We start from the raw sequence: 9,706 nt of genomic DNA, 5'->3' as shown, positions 1-9,706 counted from the left end.
GAAATGGAAGAGGATGTAGATGAAGATGAAATGGTAGATACGATACTGCATGAAGAGTTTGACAGAGCTCTGAAAGACCTCAGTCGAATCAAAGCCCCTGGAGTAGACAACTTTCCATTAGAACTGCTGACGGCCTTGAGAGAGCCAGTCCTGACAAAACTCTACCATCTGGTGAGCAAGATGTATAAGACCGGAGAACTACCGTCAGACTTCAAGAAGAATATAATAATTACAATCCCAAAGAAAGCAGGTGTTGACAGATGAGAAAATTACCGAACTATCAGTTCAGTAAGCCACGGCTACAAAGTACTAACACAAATTCTATACAGACGAATGGAAAAACTGGTAGAAACTGACCTCAGGGAAGATCAGTTCGGATTCCGTAGAAATGTTGGGACACGTGAGGTAATACTGACCCTACGACTTATCTTAGAAGAAAGATTAAGGAAAGGCAAACCTAAGTTTCTAGAATTTGTAGACTTAGAGAAAGCTTTTGACAATGTTGATTGGAGTACTCTCTTTCAAATTCTGAAGGTGGCAGGGGTAAAGTACAGAAGGCGAAAGGCTATTTACAATTTGTACAGAAATCAGATGCCAGTTGTAAGAGTCGAGGGGCATGAAAGGGAAGCAGTGATTGGGAAGGGAGTGAGACAGGTTGTAGCCTATCCACAATGTTATTCAATCTGTATATTGAGCAAGCAGTAAAGGAAACAAAAGAAAAGTTTGGTGTAGGTATTAAAACCCATGGAGAAGAAATAAAAACTTTGAGGTTCGCCGATGACTTTGTAATTCTGTCAGAGACAGCAAAGGACTTGGAAGAGCAGTTGAATGGAATGGACAGTGTCTTGAAAGGAGGGTATAAGATGAACATCAACAAAAGCAAAACGGGGATAATGGAATGTAGTCGAATTAAGTCGGGTGATGCTGAGGGAATTAGATTAGGAAATGAGACACTTAAAGTAGTAAAGGAGTTTTGTTATTTGGGCAGCAACATAACTGATTATGGTCGAAGTAGAGAGGATATAAAATGTAGACTGGCAGTGGCAAGGAAAGCGTTTCTGAAGAAGAGAAATTTGTTAACATCGAGTATAGATTTAAGTATCCGGAAGTCGTTTCTGAAAGTATGTGTATGGAGTGTAGCCACGTATGGAAGTGAAACATGGACGATAAATAGTTTGGACAAAAAGAGAATAGAAGCTTTCGAAATGTGGTGCTACAGAAGAATGCTGAAGATTAGATGGATAGATCACATAACTGATGAGGAGGTATTGAATAGAATTGGGGAGAAGAGGAGTTTGTGGCACAACTTGACAAGAAGAAGGGACAGGTTGGTAGGACATGTTGTGAGGCTTCAAGGGATCACCAATTTAGTGTTGGAGGGCAGCGTGGAGGGTAAAAATCGTAGAGGGAGACCAAGAGATGAATACACTAAGCAGATTCAGAAGGATGTAAGTTGCAGTAAGTACTGGGAGATGAAGAAGCTTGCACAGGATAGAGTAGCATGGAGAGCTGCATCAAACCAGACTCAGGACTGAAGACTACAACAACAACAACAACAATAACAACAACAACAGCTTTAACAAAGGAATAACTCACCCAGATAAATGTTACAGCACCTCAGCTCTCCCTGCAGCAACCCGCCGACTGTGCTCCACGTTACAGGAAGACTAGATGCACCATCAACGTAGGGCTAGACGGAAGTTATTCACACCACCAAGAAACCGAAGAAAGTCTCACTTACAAGGACGAGCCAAGTCTTTATGGCTATTAGCTTTATGGTCCAGTTTTGGAACATAATACAGCGGCAATTCTGTGTGGCACGAACTCGACAAGTCCTTGGTACATTTACGGAGGTATGTGGCAGGAAACAGAACTGGTGACCGACAGCGGCTCACATGTGGTCCATTGGGTTCAGATTTGGCGCATTTGGTGACCAAGATATCAAGTCATTTCAGTACCAAGCTCCTCGAACCACTGTAGCAAGATATACTGCTGAATGCTGCTATAACCTACCAGGAAGACATAAAAAATAAAGGGAGGCAATTGGTTAGTGATAATTTCCAGGCAGTCCGCAGCAGCTGTGGTTTCTTCAGTTACTACCGTAAATCCAGGTGAGTGCCCCTCCTTTCCATAGCACAACACTGGCCCCATCGCAAAACTTATGTGGCGTGGTGGATGTTCCGGTCAGCCATTTGCCTGCATGACAGCGTATTTGATCATAGCTATTAACCTGGTGTAACTACACTACTGGCCATTAAAATTGCTACACCAAGAAGAAATACAGATGTTAAACGGGTATTCATTGGACAAATATATTATACTGGAACTGATATGTGATTACATTTTCACGCAATTTGGGTGCATAGATCCTGAAAAATCAGTACCCAGAACAACCACCTTTGGCCACAATAACGGCCTTCATTCGCCTGGGCATTGAGTCAAACAGGGCTTGGAAGGCGTGTACAGGTACAGCTGCCCATGCAGCTTCAACACGACACCACAGTTCATCAAGACTAGTGACTGGTGTATTGTGACGAGCCAGTTGCTCGGCCACCTTTGACCAGACGTTTTCAATTGGTGAGAGATCTGGAGAATGTGCTGGCCAGGGCAGCAGTCGAACATTTTCTGTGTGCAGAAAGACCCGTACAGGACCTGCAACATGCAGTCGTGCATTATCCTGCTGAAATGTAGGGTTTCGCAGGGATCGAATGAAGGGTAGAGCCACGGGTCGTAACACATCTGAAATGTAACGTCCGCTGTTCAAAGTGCCGCCAATGCGAACAAGAGGTGACAGAGACGTGTAACCAATGGCACCCCATACCTTCACGCCGGGCGATACGCCAGTATGGCGATGACGAATACACGCTTCCAATGTGTGTTCACCGCGCCAAACACGGGTGCGACCATCATGATGCTGTAAACAGAACCTGGATTCATCTGAAAAAAAAAATGACGTTTTGCCATTCGTGCACCCATGTTCGTCGTTGAGTACACCATCGCAGGCGCTCCTGTCTGTGATGCAGCGTCAAGGGTAACCGCAGCCATGGTCTCCGAGCTGATAGTCCATGCTGCTTCAAACGCCGTCGAACTGTTCATGCGGATGGTTGTTGTCTTGCAAACGTCCGCATCTGTTGACTCAGGGATCGAGACGTGGCTGCACAATCCGTTACAGCCATGGGCATAAGATGCCTGTCATTTCGATTGCTAGTGATACGAGGCCGTTGGGATCGAGTACGGCGTTCCGTATTACCCTCCTGAGCCCACCGATTCCATATTCTTCTCACAGTCATTGGATCTCGACCAACGCGAGCAGCAATGTCGCGATACGATAAACCGCAATCGCGATACGCTACAATCCGACCTTTATCAAAGTCGGAAAAGTAGAGGTACGCATTTCTCCTCCTTACACGAGGCATCAGAACAACGTTTCACCAGGCAACGCCGGTCAACTGCTGTTTGTGTATGAAAATTCGTTTGGAAACTTTCCTCATGTCAGCACGTTGTAGGTGGCGCCACGGGCGCCAACCTTGTGTGAATGCTCTGAAAAGCTATTCATTTGCATATCACAGCATATTCTTCCTGTCGGTTAAATTTCGCTTCTGTAGCTCGTCATCTCCGTGGTGTAGCAATTTTAATGGCCAGCAGTGTAAATACGAAGAAGTCAGAATTTTCAGTAAGAGTAAATAGAAGCTTTAAAAAAGTATGAACTTCCGCGCTCGACGACGTAGTCGACGCAGACGAGCTTGTGGTTCCTAATATAAACCCTTGGAGCTTTGGTGAAGACTTTTATATGTTTGGTGTGTCGTGTAATACCAGCTTAACAAAATCGTTTGTTACAACTTCCGGCAAGCGATGGTGCGTATGTGTGGAACAGAAGCTCCGAACAGGAAACGTATGTGACTGGATAGAAAGTAAACCTGCGCCGTGAGCGGGTGGTATCTTTGACGCTCTAGCTCTCCCTCTGGTCGTTGCTCGGCAACGAGAGAAGGCCGGACAGCGAGATTGCGCCCTTGAGTGGCCGCAGACGGGATATGTTCCTGTGCTCGCCTTGCGATTGGCAGGAAGTGACTGTCTCGCAGCAGTGGTAGCTGGAGGTCAGTTTTGGTGGAGGACGTGCGAGCGCTCTGCGCTCTGCGTTGGCCGAACAACGCTGGAGGCCAGCGGCCGCGCTCGTGTACAGTTACCGGCGCCATCACATTGGCTAGGCACTTGAATTTTCTCTCTCTGACCGTTGGTGAAAGCGAACCTGCTTGGGAAAATGTTGCCTGCACATATTGTCGACTATGGTGAGGTGCTTGGGTTGGGGGTTGTTCGGGGGAGGAGGCCAGACAGCGAGGTCATCGGTCTCATAGGATTACGGCAGGACGGGGAAGGAAGTCGGCCGTGCCCTTTCAAAGGAACCATCCTGGCATTTGCCTGGAGCGATTTAGAGAAATCGCGGAAAACCTACATTAGGATAGCTGGACGCGAGATTGAGCCTTCGTCCTCCCGAATGCGAGTTCAGTGTGCTAACCACTGCGCCACCTCGCTCGGTGAGGTGCTTGATTACTGGGTTTACATTCATCAATGCTGGTTCTTCATGCGCCTTTCTCCAGTCAGATACTGTGGGTGAAAGCTGCCCATTTGTTTTTGATACGTAAGCGCATACTCTCTGTTTGCGCCGAACGTGCGTTAAGTCTGTGGAACTATTGTTTATTGAGCAGCGTGGCTGCCTGGTGGTGCATTAGGGGTGTGAGCCGTGGTAAAAATTGCTGTTTTGAAGAGCGCGCCGCAGCGCGTAGTGTGAACCAGTCGCTCTCCGTTTCTGGCGGTGGCGCCGCTGTGGCAATCGCAGCTTTGGTGTCTCCCTCTGGTGGGAAAGGGGAAAGGTTGCCTGTTCACGTGCACTTAAGGGGCCCTATGAGCTCGCCAGTGAGTCAGTCTGGGTCAGTCTGTCGTCCGCAGCTTGCTAGTCTGTCTCTCGTCCGCATTTGTTAGGCAGTTAAGTGTCTGTCTGTCGTTCGGAGTGCTAGTACGTCCGTCATTCGGATCAACCTTTAAAGCCGGCAAAATGAGAGTCTTTCCACTCCGCCAGTAAGAGAACTCAGCGAGTGGTCGCCCGATCGGGGGTTAGTTCCTGCATCTGAGTCTGCGCGTTAGGCCGCCAGTCTGCTCGGGTTTGCTCAGGCAATGGTCATTGGCGGTTGGATCGATCGGTTGGTCGCTCGCGCACTGAGACACAAGATGACTTGTCCGTCTTGAGCGTCGGCGCATGTGAGGTCGTCACGTGAGTCCAGTGGGCCGCGGCGTATAACGAGGGGTAGTGACTTCGCGGTCGAGACGAGAGCAACAGGAGTCAACCCACGACATCGGTCTGGCCGGTGCGAGCTGCGACGCCGTGAGACGGGAGATCTGCGCGCCTTCCTGCGTCCGTTGAAGCGGCTGGCAGCGGACGGTTTGGGAGAGCGATTTGGGGTTGCTGCGCCAGGTCTTCTCGAGAAATCACAGTGTATTAGAAGTTAAGTGATTGGTGATATGATGTTTGATTTACTCTTGTTAAATTCTACTTGTTTTCTTGGTGAGGTCACCAACCGTTTTGCTTTGGGGTCGTCCCACCATTCTTCTCCGTTTGCCCACCCACAGGAAGGTGGTTGTTTATAAATTGGGTGGTTTGGTTTTCCCTTGTGGAGTAGGGGCGGGTTAGAGCAACCTGCGGTTCGGGTTGTCCGGTAATCTCCTTATCAGTCTACCGTACGTTAGTAGCTGCCTCTGTCATGTCTGTCGGCTTCGGTGTGTTAACGAATTTATTGCTTGAAGTGTAACGGCCTAATACCTGAAATATGTTTTGATGTTTGGAAACTTTGATATATTGCCTATTATCTTGAGAGGCGGTATCTGTGTACTGTAGAGCATCTTAACTATTGTTTGGTCAACCTTGTAGAATTTTATATAAGATTGCATTTCATGGGCTTTTATTTAAATGATCATTTTAGTATATAAAGTTGCAACCCTTTCACCGTAAGACTTTTCTTAGAAGTTAAAATCAAGTTGCACCTTCGGTGGCAAGGTTAGTATTTTAATTGTTAGTGTTTTGTACCATTTCCATCCCTCCTACAGGAGGTTGCGTAGTTTGTGTGCTTGTGTAAACTGTTAAAACTCTTAGTTTAAAGTAATCTGGTGTGTTGCAGATTTGCACCAGTGTAGTCCTTCAGAGGCTGTTGTGAGCGGTCGCAACTACGGCCGTGTCAACACGTAGTGTCAAGGTTCTCTGCCCGAAAGCTCATACAGTCAAAACTTGTTTCTTTCTGCCTCTGAATAAATTGTAACTTTAATATATAGAGGGTGCTTTCTGATTATAATTTTTAATCTGTTTCTTTTAAAAAATGCTTTTAGGCACTATTAAAGTGAATAAAATTCCCATTTCTTAAAAGGAATTTGGTTATGATTTCATCAGTTACTCCCTGGCAACTACTTCCAGGCTTACATAGTGTGATTAAATGTGTTAATGTTCCTGATGAATCGTTAGAAGTAGAATAAATTCTCAAGAATATTCTTTGAAAATAAATCACGGTTCAGGGTGCTTTGCTATGTACTTTGGTAGATTACCTGCCGTTTTCTTTGCCTCCGGTTGCCAGTGTTTTAAGATGTTTATCAAACAGTGTTCTAGGCACCTTCTGTGAAGGTTAACTGCACTTTTCTTGTCTCACATGTTGTCCAGTATCCTCCGTTTTGTAAAATTCGAGTTTATTCAGTTTGTTTTGCTGGTGTTTTAAGTGCATGTTAAATTCACTTTACGCATTGGTTTTGATCTCATACTGTTCAATTTCATGTGTATGTTGCGGGACATGCAATCCATTACATAAAGCTTGATTATCAGAGACCTCACTGTATACTTTAGTTAGTGTTGTGACAGATGTGGAACACAATTGGTGATACGTTGATTAATAGTGATCTCTTTTCGTAAGACAATGGGCCAGATGAATACTTTAGATCTGTATTACATGCCGTTCACGTTATTGATGAACTTGCCCTCTGCTATTAATTACTCGTCAGTTCTTTGTTTCATCATGCTGCCTAGGCCTTGCCCAGTCTATCGATAGATTTTAGCGGCTAATGCCATTGTTTGACTGCCGTGAAGTTACACTTCGTTTTCGCTTAAGGGCGTTCCATAGTATAAACGTAGCCTACAACATAAATAATTATTTTATAATTATTCATGAACTTTTTGTGTTTCCATTAAATTTCAGGGCAAATCCTAAGGTACTTCCGCCAATTTTAAAGCTTGCTTAAGTGGCTGTCGGCCGTCTTTGTAAATCTTCAAATTAAGCTCGGACTGTAATTTTGCTATTATCGTTTATATTCTTGATCTGTAAATGTTCTTGCTACTCTAACCGCAACAGTGTACCTCACTTGAATTTTTCAGTTGTCGAAATTATCTGTAATTATATGAAAATATGAAAGGTTCCCTTTCTCAAAAAACAAAAGAAAATAAGAAGCAATTGCCGCTTAGAGCCAATCTGTAAAATAAGCTCCGTCTATAGTTTGCTTGTTCCTTGGGCTATAAATCTCACAATAGTTACTAATGGATTTTTTGTATTTTAGGGGAATTAAGGCAAACCTTAAAGCACCTTCACCGATATTAAACTTGTTTGTGTGGTGAACTGGCGTTATTTCAGTTAGCCTGTACTTGTTCTGACTTACATGAGTACAGTAGTCCCTTAAAATTTGGTATCGCCTTCATAGTCGTTAGTAGGTTTGTTTCGTCATATTCCCTTCGATAAAACTGTCAAGTGTAAATCATTGGTTTCAGTTTGTACGTTTTTAAACCGCAAAAGTTCTTCCTATTTGCATATTTTATCATAACGCACTTTTATGATTGACCTTAAGACGTTGGTGTGTTGTTAAGAATAATTTTGGAGTTATCTTCTTAACTATACCTGCTTGTTACAATTTTTTATTGGCTTTCCGATGAAACATATCGTTAATTAGGCCTTAATAAAACTTTTCAGTTGCTAAATTTGTCATTTGTTTTCCTTTGCTTGTCTGTGAACAAAGCCGCAAGGTGACTAACTATGAAGCAGAAATTTGGTTTATGATTCTTTATTTGTCATTGTAAGAATTCAAAATTTAAGTTTTGTTCTATAAGGCACTTGTTATTTATCACTGAACCAATCGAGCGAAATGGCGAAGTGGTTAGTACATTGGACTCGCATTCTAGAGAACGACTTTTCAAACCCGCGTACGGCCAAGCTTGATTAGGTTTTCTGTGATTTCCCTAAATCGCTTCGGGCAAATGCCGGGATGGTTCCTTTGAGAGGACACGGCCGGCTTTGTTCCAAGTTCTTCCCTAATCCGATGGGACCGATGCCCTCGCTATTTGGTCCCTTCCCCCAAGTCAACCACCCAACCACTGAACCACTTGCAGTTCTTGGTTTAATTCCATGTTAACTATCTGTGACAGTGATCCCCTTATTCGTGTACTTTTATTATATGTTTTAACTGTTTTTTAATAAACTATTCTTCAGAGACACTTTATTTTGTGATTCAAGTAGATACCCAGTCCCCAATCTGCTCCCTACCGCTTCAGAACTGTTGATGAGGAGCTAAAAGTAACAAGCACAATCAATATGAAACAAGATCAACACATGCTGGCATCCAATCACCGGCTGTCTCTGAGATAGCAGGAACTGGGTATCATCGAGAACTGTATTAAGGCAATGATCTACAAAAATCTGGACACGCGAAGATCACCAATTTATGCTGTAAAAATTGATGCAGAACGCAACACTGACACAAACTGCTGGAGAATTCGTTGAAACATGTGGCCGACAACATCTCGTCCATGAACCGGCACCACAGGGGTAAATCCTGTTGCTGCAACTTGTATGAAAGTAGAGTGGTGCGCGTTAACATAGTGGTCACTGTCCATGGATGACTGCATGTCACATTAAAAGACATCCAACTTACAACTCGGCGTCATTCCTAGATATGCAAAAGTCCATACTGAGACTACATCTAATGTTGCACAACGCATCGCACGTAAAGCGGAGATGAGACGGATAAAAGTGAAAATCAGAGACGCATACTGATTTAAACAACTTAAAGTGCTTCAATATCATGTTGCGGGCTTTCACACTAACTACGCACCCCCTGACTCAGAGGTGAAACATTACAAGCTTTGGCTGGTTTCATTGTTTAGGGGCTGGGATACGTTGTTGCCGCATTACAAGCCAAATACTACTGAGTCTACAGCATATGATAAGAATACACACATGATTCGAATGTTCTATCACTCGGCCATTGCGAATTATGAATGTAATACATAAATTTATAAGTGAATGATTACAATTGAGTGAAATCTGCAGGTACTATCTTAACGACTTTAAATGATGAGTACGATATTAGAAGTACTTTCGAGAATGCGGTATATTTCTGCAAAACACTTATTGGTGTCAACGGTCCAGAAGTTAAATAAAATATAAGTTGGATAACAAGGAAACAATAGATTCCTACTTCATGTGATCAGTTATGAACAACAACATAGCTCGCGAGGTATTCACTTCTGAACGCATTGTGACGGTACGTCACATAAATGTTCATTTGAAGAAAGGGAAAGGAAGTTTTTGGTATGAGACGTGTGAATTATAAATTATTTCAAGACTGTGTACGTGTGCGCAATGTATAACAAATAGGAAAGAACGTAAGTTATTATTATTAAAACACAAAT

The sequence above is a fragment of the Schistocerca piceifrons genome, chromosome 6 (genome assembly GCF_021461385.2).
Source record: "Schistocerca piceifrons isolate TAMUIC-IGC-003096 chromosome 6, iqSchPice1.1, whole genome shotgun sequence".
Classification (NCBI taxonomy): Eukaryota; Metazoa; Arthropoda; class Insecta; order Orthoptera; family Acrididae; genus Schistocerca; species Schistocerca piceifrons.
The sequence above is the reverse complement of the archived record's forward strand: the minus strand, read 5'-3'. Positions refer to the sequence as shown.